Source organism: Ranitomeya variabilis, chromosome 4 (genome assembly GCF_051348905.1).
Source record: "Ranitomeya variabilis isolate aRanVar5 chromosome 4, aRanVar5.hap1, whole genome shotgun sequence".
NCBI classification, from domain to species: Eukaryota; Metazoa; Chordata; class Amphibia; order Anura; family Dendrobatidae; genus Ranitomeya; species Ranitomeya variabilis.
In genome coordinates this window covers 703,997,634-704,015,165 of record NC_135235.1, presented here as the reverse complement: position 1 = coordinate 704,015,165, position 17,532 = coordinate 703,997,634, and the positions used below count along the sequence as shown (strand labels likewise).

The following is a 17,532-nucleotide window of genomic DNA, read 5'->3' as shown; positions in this document are numbered from 1 at the left end:
CAGCACCCTTAAAGTTCAGGTTTCAGCCTTGGGGGCCCTATATAATTGTAATCTTGCCTCAAATAGGTGGGTCTCACGATTCATAAAATCTTGTAGTAGATCTCGGCCGGTCGTTATCCCAAAAATCCCTCCTTGGGATCTAAATTTAGTCTTAGAAGCCCTAACTAAACAGCCTTTTGAGCCCTTGCAGGAGTTATCACCTAAGTTACTTACCCTTAAAACAGTTTTACTAGTAGCCTTAACATCGGCACGTAGGGTAAGTGATTTACAGGCCCTGTCAATATGCCCTCCTTGAGGATTGTTCTAAGACCAGACCCGGCTTATCTCCCCAAGGTGGTTCAAAAGTTCCATAGGAGTCAAGAGATTACTTTACCATCATTCTGTAGTAATCCTAAAAATCCAGGGGAACAAAAGTTCCACATGTTAGATGTGAGAAGATCTATGTTACAATACATATCTATGACTAGTCAGTGGAGGAAAGACCAAACCCTATTCGTAGCCTTTCAGGGAAGCAAAAGAGGGTGTGGGGTAGCTAAAAGTACTATTGCTAGATGGATTAGGGAGGCCATTAGTTTATCCTACTCTGCGGGTGGCACTCCGGTTCCTGAAGGCATCAAGGCTCACTCCACCAGAGCCGTGGCTACCTCCTGGGCAGAAAAGGCTGAGGTATCAATCGATCAAATTTGCAAGGCCGCTACCTGGTCCTCACCCTCAACTTTTTTCAAGCACTGCCGGCTAGATCTTTCTTCCTCTGCTGACCTAACTTTGGTAGAAGGGTGCTACAAGCGGTGGTCCCTCCCTAAGGTTTCATTCTACAAAAGTCTCTCAGGTGTGCCGTCATGGGGGAAGGGAAAACACCAAGGTTACTTACTGGTAGCCGGTTTTTCCGGAACCCATGACGGCACCCGTATATTCCCCCCCTTTATCACCCCTTCGGTGTGCACTATTGTTTTGGGTGTGTTTAGTTAATATAATGTGGTGTTGGATTGCCATGTGTACTAACCAGGGGGGCCTCTCATGCTCTGAAAAACCAACTGAAGCGACAGAGAGGTACCGCCCTTTTATTTTCAGTAGGGTTTCCTGTCCTGACTGGGCGGATCCCCTCTCTCAGGTGTGCCGTCATGGGTTCCGGAAAAAACGGCTAGTAAGTAACCTTGGTGTTTCTAATCCCTGGAGCTGGATTTCTTCAAGTTTTTTTCTAGTTTATATAGCCAATGTGAAGCAGAAAATCTTAAAATTCATAAGAGGTTTTTGTCAGTAAAAAAAATTACAAAAATTGCTTCAAAATGTCACGCACATGGTCCGAGTGTACAATAATTTAGTCTTTGAGAAAACTGAAACACAAACACATAAAGCATGTACTATCACACAAGACATTGATCATACTGACACACAAGGTGACACACAAGAGTCTGACGGGGATTACTTGGATAGTCCAAATTGTTTGATATTGTCAGAACATATTGAACAATTGGAAGATCAAATTGATACTCGAACAGAGTTATTATCCAAATTGCACCAAGATATAAAAAAGGTTTCTGTTCTTACAAGATTAAACAAACATGAAGACAATGCCGCCACATCATTTGTACCAGACAAACAAGATCCAGATGTTTCAGTAGAAGATTTATAGGCAGATGAACTACAACGGAAAAAAATTACATGACAGAGCAGCACGAATTAAAAATACACGATCAGTTAATGAAAATTGTAGAAGACATTCCAAACTTCAATGACAAGATGGATGCCTTTTATAATGTGGGAAAGATATATATCTTGGTACCGTGTTAGCCAGTAGATAGAAAAATATTTAAAGTTGACAGTCCTCAGTGGTTGATACCTTTTAATGGCTAACTGAAAAGATGGTAACAAATTGAAAGCTTTCGAGACTACTCAGGTCTCTTCGTCAGGCATAGACTAAAGCAAATTCTGAAGAATCACATATTTACACACAACACAGCACAGAACTGTCATTATAGGAGAGTGATAAGTGATAAACAGTTGTGTCCATGTGGGGTCATCATAACAGATGTCAGATGTTGTCCTCTGATTGGGGTCCAATCAGAGGACAACAAAACATTCACTCCATATCTAGGAACTTTCCAATACTTATTAAAACATTTACAGATGTGACAGACAATGCTCATAGTGACACAATCTTGATAAATGTTTGTTTTCTCACTTCAGAAACCGTTCGAAGCCTCTATATGTTTGCGGTTTGTCAGTGTAAAACATTAAGGTTTACTGAAACTCTGCCTGTGGTGGTTTGATCTAAATCCTTGTGGCTTTTATTTTCTAGTGGTTTATGGCCACTCGTCTGATGACTCCATGATATCTCAGTTTAATACAACCTTGAAAGCTGGCCACTTGAAGGTCTGGGTGAAACTAGAGATACTATATAGTGTAAACCACTATATAAGACCAGAGAAACATGACTAAGACAGATGCCAAAACTGGGGTACCTGTACATGTACAGTGTGCTGATACCTGCATAATTGGGGACACCCATGCAGTGTAGGTAATCTCAAAGGGGTTCTCTGTCTTGGTGTTGCTTCTCGGATATTCCAGACGGATGATATTTAAATGCCTCTTGGTGATGATCTAAGTAGACTGTATGAAGTTAATCTTCATATATACGTAATCAATCCTCAATAATCAGAACCTCCCACTCCCGTCTCCAAGACTTTACACGTGCGGCGCCGATTCTTTGGAATGCATTACCTAGGTTAATACAATTAATCCCCAATCCCCACAGTTTTAAGCGTGCACTAAAAACTCATTTGTTCAGATTGGCCTACTGCCTCAACGCATTAACCTAATTATCCCTGTGTGGCCTATTAATAAAAAACAACAACATAATCACGTTCCTCCATCATGTTCTCATACACTTTACGCAGTTAATAGCCTCTGTGTCTGTACTGCTACATACTTAGGCAGTTAACTGGTTCATGCAGCTTTACATAAACACCCGAGCCTTACACTATGGCTGGTCCAAATAACTAAAGCAATTGTTACCATCCACCTCTCGGGTCTCCCCTTTTCCTCATAGATTGTAAGCTTGCGAGCAGGGCCCTCATTCCTCCTGGTATCTGTTTTGAACTGTGATTTCTGTTATGCTGTAATGTCTGTTGTCTGTATAAGTCCCCTCTATAAGTTGTAAAGCGCTGCGGAATATGTTGGCGCTATATAAATAAAATTATTATTATTATTATTATTATTATTAATCAGTATATTTATGTAATCCTCATATGTAATCATTAACTTGTGTATGTTATTGGTAACATATACAAAAATGTACACACTCACACTATTCAATCTTAATATTCCTTGAATTTTGTAGTTTGCAATGAAATTGCTTTGTAGTGCAAGGATTAGACTTTTTTAAAGCCGTATCTGAACCTTAGTGTTAAAAACATGGCAAACACAATTGTCAAATTCTCCTGTAAATAATTCTGCAAAGAGGGAACCATCATACCATAAAAAATACGAGTGGATTTTCATGGGCACATCCAGCATGTGGGTTCCAAGGCCTAATGGGGTGCATATGACTATGCAGCAGGGCTGGCCTTGCCGCCAATGTGTAAAACAAAGGAGTACAGAGTACAAAATGCATATTGTGAAGTGGATTTTCATGGGCCCATCCACTATGTTGGTTCAAAGGCTTATTGGGGTTCAAAGGCTTATTGGGGTGCATAGGAATTGGTAGCAGGGCAGGCCTTGAATTCAATGCAACACTTTTTCAGGAGTCCCCCCTGGACATCTTATGACAGGGGTACTGTGGTGCGTCGTAATTCTTGGCAGCCCATCCACTCACAGCATAGGATACAACAACTTAGGAGACCCACTGTTTCATATTGGCCCTTTAAGAAGATTAATGCCGCCTGATGCACCAGTAAAAATAGGCTCTGTGACTTTAAGAGTCCCTCCTTTGTAAATGAAACAAGATGGGTCTCCTTATGTGTCACACACCACATGGCCAGCTAGGGGTGTTAAATGTTACAATGACATTTCCCAGTGAATGCATTTGTAGTGGTTGAAAGCAATGTTAAAGTTGAAAAACGCTTCAAAAACGCTGCGTCTGAACTAAGCCTAAGAGGGACAGCACTTAGAGGAACATAGTATAAAATAAAATAAAAAAGAACAATGTAGATACAGTAGTCGGATGTCCTAGTGGAGGAGGTGGACTAGCAGGAGGTGGACATTGCAGTGTAGGTGGAAGAGGCAGGCCTGATGGTATCCAACATTATTTTTGTGGATTTTATTTCTCTTCCTTTTTGGTAAAGCGCCAAAATAAAACAAACGGCAAATAAAATATAACAATGTCTGGGTGCAGATGGTACATTTGTCTGGTTTGCCAAAGGTACACACAAGTCCTATGGACTCCACTCCTGGTTTCTTTTAATGCATGCGAGAGTGCCCACGTTGGCTTTGGACAGGTGGATGCGCCTATGTGTTATTATATCCCCTGCTGTGATAAACACATGTTCCAACATTACACTAGCCACGGGGCATGCCAGCACTTTCAAGTCAAAAAGTACAAGCCTAGGCCATGTGTTCACTTTGGAAACCAAGAAGTTAAATGGGCAAACCCATCACTTAGTACATGCAGACGTGTGGACATTGACATGTACTCTTCCACCATGTTGTTATAACGCTGGCACCTGGTTGTATAGACCGTATCAGATGGTGGTGCTGGATGCTGTGTCATGCTGATGAAATTTTTTCACATTTTAGCCATGTTAACCCTCCCTTCCGAGGTGGTGCCCCAGCTGCGTTGGCGACTTCCTCCTCCTCTGCCTTGTGCTTCTTCTGTCAGGTGGGAATGCCGTCAGTAGTGCCCCTACCAGCATGTGCTTGTATTCACACATTTTGCCATCCCGCTCCAGTGATGGAAGTAATAATGGTACTTTGTCTTCACAGCAGGGATCCAGCCGGGTGGCCACCCTGTAATCAGTAGGGGTATGATCTGGGCAACTCTGCGGTCGTTGCGCAGGCACAGCAGACTGTATTAGCTCATCCCACCCTCTCTTTGTTGGAGTCCCTCAAGGCTCTGTCCTGGGGCCCCTACTTTTTTCCATCTATACCCTTGGCCTAGGACAACTCAAAGTCCCATGGCTTCCAGTATCACCTGTATGCTGATGACACTCAGATCTACCTCTCTCGCCCAGATGTCACCTCTCTGCTGTCCAGAATCCCGAAGTGTCTAGCAGCCATATCCTCCTTCACCTCTCGCTTCCTAAAACTCAATGTAGACAATGCGGAACTCATCATCTTTCCTCCATCTTGCGTATCCCCCTACCTGATCTATTATGGTAAGCGGCATCACGCTCTCTCCCACACCTGAAATCCACTGCCTCACGGTAACTCTCGACTCTGCCCTGTCCATCAAACCTCCAACTCAAACATATTGCCATAATCCGTCCCTTCCTCTGCCCTCAATCTACTAAAATGCTTGTGCATGCCCTCATCTCGACTACTGCAACATCCTCCTCTGTGGCCTCCCCACTAACTCTCTTGCACCACTCCAGTCTGTCCTAAACTCTGCTGCCCGGCTAATCCATCTCTCTCCTCGCTACTTCCCCGTTTCTCCCCTCTGCAAATCCCTCCACTGACTCCCAATTCCACAACGAATCCAGTTCAAACTACTAACACTGATCTACAAAGCCATCCACAACCTGTCCCCTCCCTATATCTCTGAACTAATCTCCCAATATCTTCCCTCACGTAATCTTTGATCCTCCCAAGACCTCCTACTCTCCTCCACACTTATTCATTCCTCACACAACCACCTCCAAGATTTCTCCCCAATATCCCCCATCCTCTCGAATTCCACGCCTCAACACGTCCGATTATCCACCACCCTTGAATCCTTGAGACGTAACCTGAAACCCCACCTCTTCAGGAAAGCCTACAGCCTGCAATAACCATTCTGCTGCCTCACCACCACCAGAGCTGCTGCACCCCCGACCTTTTGTCTCTTCCCCATTATCCCATAAAATGTAAATCCGCAAGGAAATGAAATTTCAACTCATACCTGTCAAACAAGTTTATTACAAGTCAAATAGTTAGAAATAAAAAAGAGAAATATATAAGTATGCATACACACAAATCAATAATAAAGAGTTTTAGAAATCAAAACAATGAATTAAACATTAAAGACAGATTAATGACAAAAAAGAAAAACACATTTTGTACCAAAGTCCCCTGTGCTTTAGCTGCAAAAATTGTATTGTGGTGCTTAAAGGCAACCTGTCACCCCCAAAATCGAGGGCGAGCTAAGCCCACCAGCATCAGGGGCTTATCTACAGCATTCTGTAATGCATTCTGTAATGCTGTAGATAAGCCCCCGATGTATCCTAAAAGATGAGAAAAAGAGGTTATATTATACTAACCCAGGGACAGTCCCGGTCCATCCTATCTTCATCAGATGACGTCGTCTTCACGCTGCGGCTCCAGCACAAAGTACTGCAGTGTGCAGGCCCCAGGCCTCTCTGACCTTTCCCGACACCTGCGCACCGCAGCGTGAAGACAAGAAGAGGAAGTCATCCTATCAAGATGGGAGGCCCAGGACCGGACCGCGACTTGGATCGGACCGCCCGCGTGAGTATAATATAACCTCTTTTTCTCATCTTTTAGGATACATTGGAGGCTTAACTACAGCATTACAGAATGCTGTAGATAAGCCCCTGATGCTGGTGGGCTTAGCTCACCATCGATTTTGGGGGTAACAGGTTCCCTTTAGGGAGAGCGCGGGGAGACACAGAGGGAGAGCAAATCGAGAAAAAGGGATTTTTTTTTTTTTTTTTTGGGGGGGGGGGTAAATTATACTCATCTATCTGACATTATCAGACGCCCACAGTGTCATCCCTTTGGGTCCTCACATGGATTGTGGGGGCACCGCCATTCCACTTGGTGAAAAGAAATCCAGTGATGAAATGACATCTGCAGGGAGGTCACTGCTCTGGGGGGCACAGGATGGGGAAAAGTCACAACACCTAGAATAAAACAGAAAAAAAATCATGCAGAAAACTGGATACAAGTAGTGGCTGACACCAGTGGCCATCGGGCTAATACTGAGCAGCACAGAGTGTGAGGGGAGAATAAAGCCAGGGATCTGGAGACATTGTTGTAAAGCTGTTTCGCTCCCAGAGGTCATAGGTCAGTCATCAACCTGACAGCAGGTGTCCCCAATAATATTAATGAGAAAACGTTTTATGTATTAAAAAAAACAAAACACAGGACCGACTCCTCACCATCAGGCAGAGATTCTCATGCTAAGTAATATCAATCCCTCAGATCTCCATCATCATTCATCCCCTCCCCTGTTCGCCCCCACACACGTAGCACTATACTTCCCTGCACCCCCCACCGCAAGTGACATCACACACACTGACCTGCACAGCACGTGACATCAGCCCCCCACACCACACAGACCCATGCGAGTAACATCAGCCCCATTCTGCAGGTAGACCCCCCACGCATGCAACATGACCCCCTTCCCAACAGAGACTCCAGCACACAGCCTCTCTTCCCCAGAGACCTGCAGCCCCCCTTCCCAACAGACACCCAGCACCGCTAGCAAGGAACGTGACCCCCCTTCCCACAGAGACCCCCAGCATGCAATCACCCTTCCCCAGGCAGGCCCCTCCAGCACGCAGTCCCATGCAAACAACATCTCCCCCTTCTCCCCAGGCAGATCCCCCGTCCAGCATGCACATGCAGCCCCATGCAAGCAACATCACCCCATTCTCCCCATGCAAGCATCATCACCCGATTCTCCCCAGGCAGACCCCCTGTCCAGCATGCACATGCAGCCCCATGCAAGCAACACTCCCCCATTCTCCCCGGGCAGCCCCATGCAAGCAACACCCCCCCCATTCTCCCCGGGCAGCCCCATGCAAGCAACACCCGCCCATTCTCCCCGGGCAGCCCCATGCAAGCAACGCCCCCCCATTCTCCCCGGGCAGCCCCATGCAAGCAACACCCCCCCATTCTCCCCGGGCAGCCCCATGCAAGCAACACCCCCCCCATTCTCCCGGGGCAGCCCCATGCAAGCAGCAACACCCCCCCCATTCTCCCCGGGCAGCCCCATGCAAGCAGCAACACCCCCCCCCATTCTCCCCGGGCAGCCCCATGCAAGCAGCAACACCCCCCCCATTCTCCCCGGGCAGCCCCATGCAAGCAGCAACACCCCCCCATTCTCCCCGGGCAGCCCCATGCAAGCAGCATCACCCCCCCATTCTCCCCGGGCAGCCCCATGCAAGCAGCATCACCCCCCATTCTCCCCGGGCAGCCCCATGCAAGCAGCATCACCCCCATTCTCCCCGGGCAGCCCCATGCAAGCAACATCACCCCCATTCTCCCCGGGCAGCCCCATGCAAGCAACATCACCCCCATTCTCCCCGGCAGGCCCATGCAAGCAACATCACCCCCATTCTCCCCGGGCAACCCCATGCAAGCAGCATCACCCCATTCTCCCCGGGCAGCCCCATGCGAGCAGCATCACCCCATTCTCCCCGGGCAGCCCCATGCGAGCAGCATCACCCCATTCTCCCCAGGCAGACTCCCACTTACCTGATCTATGACTTTGGAGAATGACCCCAAAATACCCCAAATCCTGCACAAAATCCTCGAAATCCCGCCATGACATCCACAGCTTCCTCGTGTCTGCTCTGTCTGTTCTATGGAGGAAGAGGCGCCGCCTCTCCGGTCACATGGGCATGACGTCAGCAGAGGTCCTTTAGCCGACTTGGATTTAGCCTCTACCCACAGAAAAGGGCGCACACGCCGGTCTCCTTCATTCCGGCAGACAGTAATGACTAGCGGTGGACACCGCGTCTATACCCGGACACACTACAGGTAACCTTCATCTCCTCTCAGCTCAGCAGCACAAACTGGACAGTGGCCACGCCCACTCCACGGCACTATATGGCCGCTCACAAGGACTCAGGCTATCCTCCCTTGTTTTACAGCTCTTACTCAAATCCAGGAGCTGCTTCTGAAAATTAAGGTATCCACTATGGAGCTGGGGCACAGATAACACCGTACTGCACTTTGATTTATAATATCATCCCTTTCCTCTTTCTCTAGTGATTCCAATAGGGACCTATTGGCTATGAGACTCTATCTTATTCACCTCACAAATCGGTATGCTAGATTTGGCTCCTAAAGCGTTATATCAAATATATTCCTACTTATATATGACCGATCCTATATCCTGTACATAATGTTGTACGTTACATATCATTGTATATACTTTTGTTTTTCTATTTTGTTTTTTGGCTTTGTGTTTAAATTGTTATGTTTATTTCTTTTTCACACGTTGTAGTAACTGAGGAAGGTCTGAAGGACCGAAACGTTTTGTTATTGACACTACGCAATAAAATATTCAGCATCTCATATTGAAGTTGAGTGCCGGGTTTTGTTATATTTACTAGCTATATGGTGTGGGAACCTACCAGTGCACCTACTGGAGCAGTGCTCACGGTCTAGTTCACCCCATACTGTATAATGACCGCACATGATGCTCCATACTGTATAATGGCCACACATGATGCTCCATACTGTATAATGACCCCACATGATGCTCCATACTGTATAATGACCGCATGCATACTGTATAATGGCCGCACATGATGCTCCATACTGTATAATGACCGCACATGATGCTCCATACTGTATAATGACCGCACATGATGCCCCATACTGTATAATGACCGCACATGATGCTCCGTACTGTATAATGACCACACGATGTTCCATACTGTATAATGACCGCACATGATGCTGCATACTGTATAATGACTGCACATGATGCTCCATACTGTATAATGACCCCACATGATGCTCCATACTGTATAATGACCACACATGATGCTGCATACTGTATAATGACCGCACATGATGCTCCATACTGTATAATGACCGCACATGATGCCCCATACTGTATAATGACCGCACATGATGCTCCGTACTGTATAATGACCACACATGATGCTCCATACTGTATAATGACCGCACATGATGCTCCATACTGTATAATGACCGCACATGATGCCCCATACTGTATAATGACCCCACATGATGCTCCATACTGTATAATGACCACACATGATGCTCCATACTGTATAATGACCGCACATGATGCTCCATACTGTATAATGACCGCACATGATGCCCCATACTGTATAATGACCGCACATGATGCTCCGTACTGTATAATGACCACACGATGTTCCATACTGTATAATGACCGCACATGATGCTGCATACTGTATAATGACTGCACATGATGCTCCATACTGTATAATGACCGCACATGATGCTCCATACTGTATAATGACTGCACATGATGCTCTATTCTGTATAATGGCCACACAGTTCTCCATACTGTATAATGATCCCACATGATGCTTAATACTGTATAATGACCCCCCTCCTGTACGCATGGCTCATATTCCCCCCCCTCCTGCATGTATGGCTCATATTTCCCCCCCCCCTGTATGCATGGCTCATATTCCCCCCCCCTCCTGTATGCATGGCTCATATCCCCCCCTGTATGCATGGCTCATATTCCCCCCCCTCCTGTATGCATGGCTCATATTCCCCCCCCTCCTGTATGCATGGCTCATATTCCCCCCCCCTCCTGTATGCATGGCTCATATTCCCCCCCCCCTCCTGTATGCATGGCTCATATTCCCCCCCTCCTGTATGCATGGCTCATATTCCCCCACGTCCTGTATGCATGGCTCATATTCCCCCCTGTATGCATGGCTCATATTCCCCCCTGTATGCATGGCTCATATTCCCCCCTGTATGCATGGCTGTTATGATCCTAGTGGCAAGGATCGCAGGTCGGACTAGCTAAGTAACTGAACAGACGACTAGCTCTGGGGAAGTGGTAACTAGATTGACCGCAACCTGATCCTATCCGCAAACAACTATAGGCAGCCGTGGAACGTTACCTGAAAATCCTAGACGTCTCGTCACGGCCTGAGAAACTGACTATTCCTGGAGGGAAAGAAAGTCCTCTCTTGCCTCAGTGGAATGACCCCAAAGATATAGAATAGCCCCCCACAAATATTAACGGTGAGTGAAGGGGAAAGCACAAACGCAGAGATGAAATTAGATTTAGCAAATGAGGCCCGCTAATACTAGATAGCAGAAAATAGGAAGGGAACTGTGCGGTCAATAAAAAACCCTATTCAAAATATCCACGCAGAGATTGCTCGAGCCCCCGCACCAACTAACGGTGCGGGGGAAGCAACTCCGTACCCCAGAGCTTACCAGCAACAAGAAATCACATATTAGCAAGCTGGACTAGACTCATCATACACTGAATATTTTTTACCTGCAATATGATTTCTAACAGAACTTAGCTTATCCTGAAGAGGCAGAAAACGAGATAATCAGGAGTAATCAGAATAGCACTGAATACATTGACAGCCGGCAACAAGTGGAAGTGAAGCAGAGCTAAATAGGAGCCTCCCTGGTGAATAACGAGGCAGCTGATCCAGCCAGACCCGCAGGATAACAAACCAAACCACCAGGGGGAGCCAAAAAACCAAAGTCACACAATACCATCTGTGACCACCAGAGGGAGCCTGAAAACGGAGTTCACAACACATGGCTCATATTCCCCCCCTCCTGTATGCATGGCTCATATTTCCCCCCCCCTCCTGTATGCATGGGCCGGCTCATATTTCCCCCTCCTGTATGCATGGCTCATCTCTCCACCCCCTCCCCCTCCCCCATGCTCCTCCCACGCTCCCCCCACGCTCCCATCTTGAACGTTTCGGCTTACCGTCCTCCTTCATCCCCCCTACCCTGTCCCCCGTCCCTCATACTTACCTGTTCCTCACCGCGCGGCCATCCGTCTCGCTCTGTCCCGACTCCCGGCTCAGCAGCACCTTCTTCCTGTGTGAGCGGTCAGGTGATATCTAATTAAGGTCATGAATATGCGCATATTCATGAGCTTAAAGAGCGGTACCACGTGACCGCTCATTCAGGAGCGCTGCAGAAGCCGAGACCATCGCTGGAGTAGGGTGAGTATCGTCTTCAAGGAGGGTGGGTGGGAGGTGGGAGGCTGGCGTTCGGGGGGGCGGGGGGGCTGGGTCGGTCGGGAGGTGACCCAGCTTTTATAAAAAAAAAAAAAAAAAAACAGCCACAAACCTTGCTCAGCGGTGCCGCCCCCTGCATTGTCCCCGCCCTAGGCACGTAGTGCGGGACAACTAATGTCCTGCCCGGGATCGCGGGGCTGACTGTCAAAATCAGGACAGTCCCGCGGGATCCGGGACGGTTGGAAGGTATGCATTCTTATTAATTTGCTGCTCTCAGAAATTTCCTCCATCAATAACATTGCTCCGGCCGCTGCATCGTCTGGGGTTGTGGCCGCTCTCTTAGATGGAGGCGCACGGCTCAGTCAGCACTAGGATTACCCCTGAATCTAGCGCTCTTGGAATCTCCCGTCTGTAATATCACTAAGATCTATGAAAGATCTGGGGGGATCCAATCACGTAATGGGGGGAATTGTTCCACTTTTAGCAATGTTACCTGTTCTTAAAGGAGCAGCACCAGCAGACGAGCTGAATACACTGAGGCCCCTGATCATGTGACCCCTGACTCCTCCCCTCCTGTGACCTCATCACAGGCCCTGTATGCACAGAGCAGTCATCTAGGTGAAGTGCGGCTCTGCAGGTGAGGTAAGTGCTGGAGATTCCCCATTACTGGGGGGGGGGGGGAGGGATAAACCCCTTCGGCACTGAGGCCCTTTTGGGGTCTCTGTGTGGTGTGAACAGTGCTGTAACACAGAGGCGCAGCTAGGGTTTTGGTTCAGGGGGCGAAGCTTCTGAGTGGGCCCCTAACCAGGTAACCTTCATTACAACTCGGTGATGCGCCCTAATAGTGGAGGAGAACCTCAGCAGATGACCGCGCTGTTACTGAAGATAATCTCTATATAACGACCAACATGGATATTACCGCCATATGGTCAGTGGTAGATACCAGCCCTACAGAACATATAACATCACAGCACAGTTACAGATAATGACTTACCTCTGATGTTCTTTCTGATGGAGTCATTCACATTTCTTGTCTTTTCCATCTGGCCCAGACCGACATGACAACTTCTTCCAGCCAGGACTCGGCTGCAGAGAACACAACAAAGACACATTTCACTTCTCACATTCCAGCCCCATCACCATCTATTCCCAACCTGCACAAACTCCTCATCCTACCGATACCCCAATACTGAGCCTCTGCTGCCGTATGTGTCCCTATTACTGCCCCTGATACCCCAATACTGAGCCGCTGCTGCCGTATGTGTCCCTATTACTGCACCTGATACCCCAATACTGAGCCGCTGCTGCCGTATGTGACCCTATTACTCCACCTGATACCCCAATACTGAGCCTCTCCTGCCGTATGTGACCCTATTACTGCCCCTGATACCCCAATACTGAGCCGCTGCTGCCGTATGTGACCCTATTACTCCACCTGATACCCCAATACTGTGCCGCTGCTGCCGTATGTGACCCTATTACTCCACCTGATACCCCAATACTGAGCCTCTCCTGCCGTATGTGTCCCTATTACTGCCCCTGATACCCCAATACTGAGCCGCTGCTGCCGTATGTGTCCCTATTACTGCCCCTGATACCCCAATACTGAGCCGCTGCTGCCGTATGTGTCCCTATTACTGCCCCTGATACCCCAATACTGAGCCGCTGCTGCTGTATGTCTTTATTACTGCCCCTGATACCCCAATACTGAGCCGCTGCTGCCGTATGTGTCCCTATTACTGCCCGATACCCCAATACTGAGCCACTGCTGCCGTATGTGTCCCTATTACTGCCCCTGATACCCCAATACTGAGCCGCTGCTGCCGTATGTGTCTTTATTACTGCCCCTGATACCCCAATACTGAGCCGCTGCTGCCGTATGTGTCCCTATTACTGCACCTGATACCCCAATACTGAGCTGCTGCTGCCGTATGTGTCCCTATTACTGCCCCTGATACCCCAATACTGAGCCGCTGCTGCCGTATGTGTCCCTATTACTGCACCTGATACCCCAATACTGAGCCGCTGCTGCCGTATGTGTCTTTATTATTGCCCCTGATACCCCAATACTGAGCCGCTGCTGCCGTATGTGTTCCTATTACTGCACCTGATACCCCAATACTGAGCCGCTGCTGCCATATGTGTTTCTATTACTGCACCTGATACCCCAATACTGAGCCGCTGCTGCCGTATGTGTCCCTATTACTGCACCTGATACCCCAATACTGAGCCGCTGCTGCCGTATGTGTCCTTATTACTGCACCTGATACCCCAATACTGAGCCGCTGCTGCCGTATGTGTCCATATTACTGCCCCTGATACCCCAATACTGAGCCGCTGCTGCCGTATGTGTCCCTATTACTGCCCCTGATACCCCAATACTGAGCCGCTGCTGCCGTATGTGTCCCTATTACTGCCCCTGATACCCCAATACTGAGCCGCTGCTGCCGTATGCATCCCTATTTCTGCCCCCAATACCCCAATACTGAGCCGCTGCTGCCATATGTGACCCTATTACTGCCCCTGATATCCCAATACTGAGCCGCTGCTGCCGTATGCGTCCCTATTACTGCCCCTGATACCCCAATACTGAGCCGCTGCTGCCGTATGTGTCCCTATTACTGCCCCTGCTGTGTGGTTCTCTGTGCCTTCTAAATTCTAAAGCAACCCTCTAGAATATAGTAATGCCAGGTGCAAGTGCCCTAGAAAACAGTGCCCATATTTTGCCCCCTAGAAAGTAATAATTCCCCCTGTGTGCCCCTTTGACAGTCACAGTAACCTGAGTTCCCCTATAACAATAAGTGTCCACTTTACATTTTATAATGTTCCTAGTTTTCCCCTGTACAGCTCCCCTATGCAGTATGATGCTCTTATACACAGTATAATGCCACCTCACTGTATATACTGACCCCTTAGTATCCTCCAAACGGTTTGATAACTCCAACAGTGTAATCTCCACACTGTATGATGGCAATCTAGATAGCCTCCATATAGTATAATGCACCAGACAATCCTCAATATAGTATAATGTACTCCCCATAGGCCTCCATATAGTATAATGCACTCCCAATAGGCAGACTCTATTGTATAATGCAGCTCCCCAATAGGAAGACTCTATATAGTATAACACACTTTCCATAGGCAGATTCTATATAGTATAATATACTCCCCATAGGCAGACTCTATATTATAATGCAGCCCTTAAAGGGAACCTGTCACCAGTTTTGGCCTATATAAATTACGGCCATCACCTTTCAGGGCTGATATACAGCATTCTATAATGCTGTATATCTTCCCCCAAGCCGACCTGTAAGAGAAGAAAAAGACCTTTTATTATAATCATTTGTATGGCAGGCCAGTCTGAGGGATGTCTCAGGTCAAAGAGCCCCGGCATCTGCGCACTGCAGTACTTTGCTCTGCCCTCAACACGGCAGATAAGTACGCCTGAGCAGGAGCGTGATGCCGAGGAGCCTGTGTGGATGATGCAATGACGCATCATCCACATAAAGCAAGCAGGAGGACGGTGATCATAAGAAGATGGGAGGCGCTGGACCAAGAAGAGCGACACCCCTCGGACCAGACCACCCCGCAGGTGAGTATAATAAAAGTTATTTTTCTTCTCTTACAGGACGGGTAGGGGGCAGATATACAGCATTATAGAATGCTGTAGATAAGCCCAGAAAGGTGATGGCCGTATCTCATTGGCCAAACCTGGTGACAGATTCCCTTTAATATAATGCACCCCCATAGGCCACCTCTATAGTATATTGCAGCCCCAAATATAATGCACCCTCATAGGCAGCCCCTAATATAATGCACCTCAATAGACAGTCTTTACAGCATAATACACCCCCTAATATAATGCACCCCCATAGGCAACCTCTATAGCAGTGTTTCCCAACTCCAGTCCTCAAGAGCCACCAACAGGTCGTGTTTTTAGGATTTCCTTAGTATGGCCCAGGTGATGGAATTGTTGCCTGTCTAGATTATGGAGTTCTCACCTGGGCATTACTAAGGAAATCCTGAAAACATGACCCGTTGGTGGCTCTTGAGGACCGAACTTGGGGAACACTGCTCTATAGCATAATGCAGCCCCTAATGCACCCCCATAGGCAGCCTCTATAGCATAATTCAGCCCCTAATATAATTCACCACATAGACAGCCTCTATAGCATAATGCAGCTTTTACTATAAAGCACCCCCATAGGCAGCCTCTGTAGTATAATGCAGCCCCCATAGGCAGCCTCTTTAGTATAATTCAGCCCCTTATATAATGCACCCCCACAGGCAGCCACTATAGCATAATTCAGCCCCCAATATAATTGTCACGATTCACACCGTGACTGTCAAGATCCCTTAGCCGCGGCCAGCAGTTTGTCACGAAATCCACAGGGATTCCTGACCACTGCCACCATTAGGTCACGGATTGGGGTGACTTTAGACCAACAGACGGCTATCACATGTGCAGGGGGCTTATCTTGGTTATCCCTCCACTGCCACAATGTGATGAAAAAAATGCACACAAGGCTATTGACCTCTTAGTTAACAGCAGGAGCTTATTTTAGGTATCTGTTGTGATCTCTATTTTTGGGCTCCCTCTAGTGGTCACAAGCGATACTGTGTAGTGTTGTCTTTCTGCAGGTGGCCTCATCAGCTGGTTCGTTATCCTTGGTTGGTTTCCTATTTAACTCACCTGGATACTCAGTTCCTTGCCTGCTATCAATGTATTCAGTGCTCTTCAGATTCCTTGTGACTACCTTGCTCCCAGTCTCTCCAAGACAAGCTAAGTCCTTGTTTGTTCATTTTCTGATTATCAGCGTTCATCATGTTTTTTTGGCCAGCTTGCTAAAATGTGATTTCTTACTTGCTGGTTGCTCTAGGGGACTGACTTTCTCCCCCCACACCGTTAGTTGGTGTGGGGGTTCTTGAAATCTCAGTGTGGATATTTTGTAAGGGTTTTTTACTGACCGCATAGACCCCTTTGCTATTTTCTGCTATCTAGAATTAGTGGGCCTCTTTTGCTGAATCTGCTTTCACCCCTGTGTATGTGCCTTCCTCTTACCTCACCGTTATTATCTGTTGGGGGCTTCTATATCTTTGGAGATTATTTCTCTGGAGGCAAGAGAGGTCTTTCTTTCTCTCTAGGGGTAGTTAGTTCCTCAGGCTGGCTAGAGACGTCTAGGATTTTTAGGCACGTTCACCGGCTACTTCTAGTGTGTTTGGATAGGTTCAGATTTGCGGTCAGTCCAGTTTGCCACCTCCCTAGAGCTTGTCCTATGTTTGTTACTTAGCTGGAGTAATTTGTGATCCTCAACCACTAAGGATCATAACAGGTATCCCACTGCTCTTCAATATACCATGAACTGCAGGGATTTGTGTATATCCCGCTTACAGTTCCACTTCAACCTTGCAGCTCTCTGGCGCCCCCCTTTCTGTCAGGTCAGATCAGGTACTGCACCTAGGGTAATTAGTC

At 47.6% G+C, this 17,532-nt stretch overlaps 1 protein-coding gene and 1 long non-coding RNA gene across 5 annotated transcripts in view; one reads left to right on the top strand and one right to left on the bottom strand.

Annotated features, from left to right (window-relative positions):
* Window positions 1-6,812: 6,812 nt before the first annotated feature.
* Window positions 6,813-8,753, bottom strand: LOC143766470 (uncharacterized). Of its 2 annotated transcripts, none has more exons than XR_013213571.1 (2): window positions 8,575-8,753; window positions 6,813-7,171 (listed from the first exon to the last, which is right to left on the bottom strand). It is a non-coding gene; the product is annotated as an uncharacterized LOC143766470 (long non-coding RNA). The 2 variants fall into 2 exon arrangements; XR_013213572.1 differs by having other exon boundaries at window positions 6,813-6,995.
* A 3,833-nt stretch (window positions 8,754-12,586) lies between these two features.
* The window catches only part of LOC143766452 (uncharacterized), a 43,495-nt gene continuing 38,549 nt past the window's right edge, over window positions 12,587-17,532 (top strand). The window contains exon 1 of one of the 3 annotated variants that reach the window (XM_077254165.1): window positions 12,587-12,701. The gene's annotated coding sequence lies outside the window, so the exon portion shown is untranslated. The remainder of the gene's footprint in view (window positions 12,702-17,532) is intronic. The other 2 variants (XM_077254163.1, XM_077254164.1) reach the window with 2 other exon arrangements.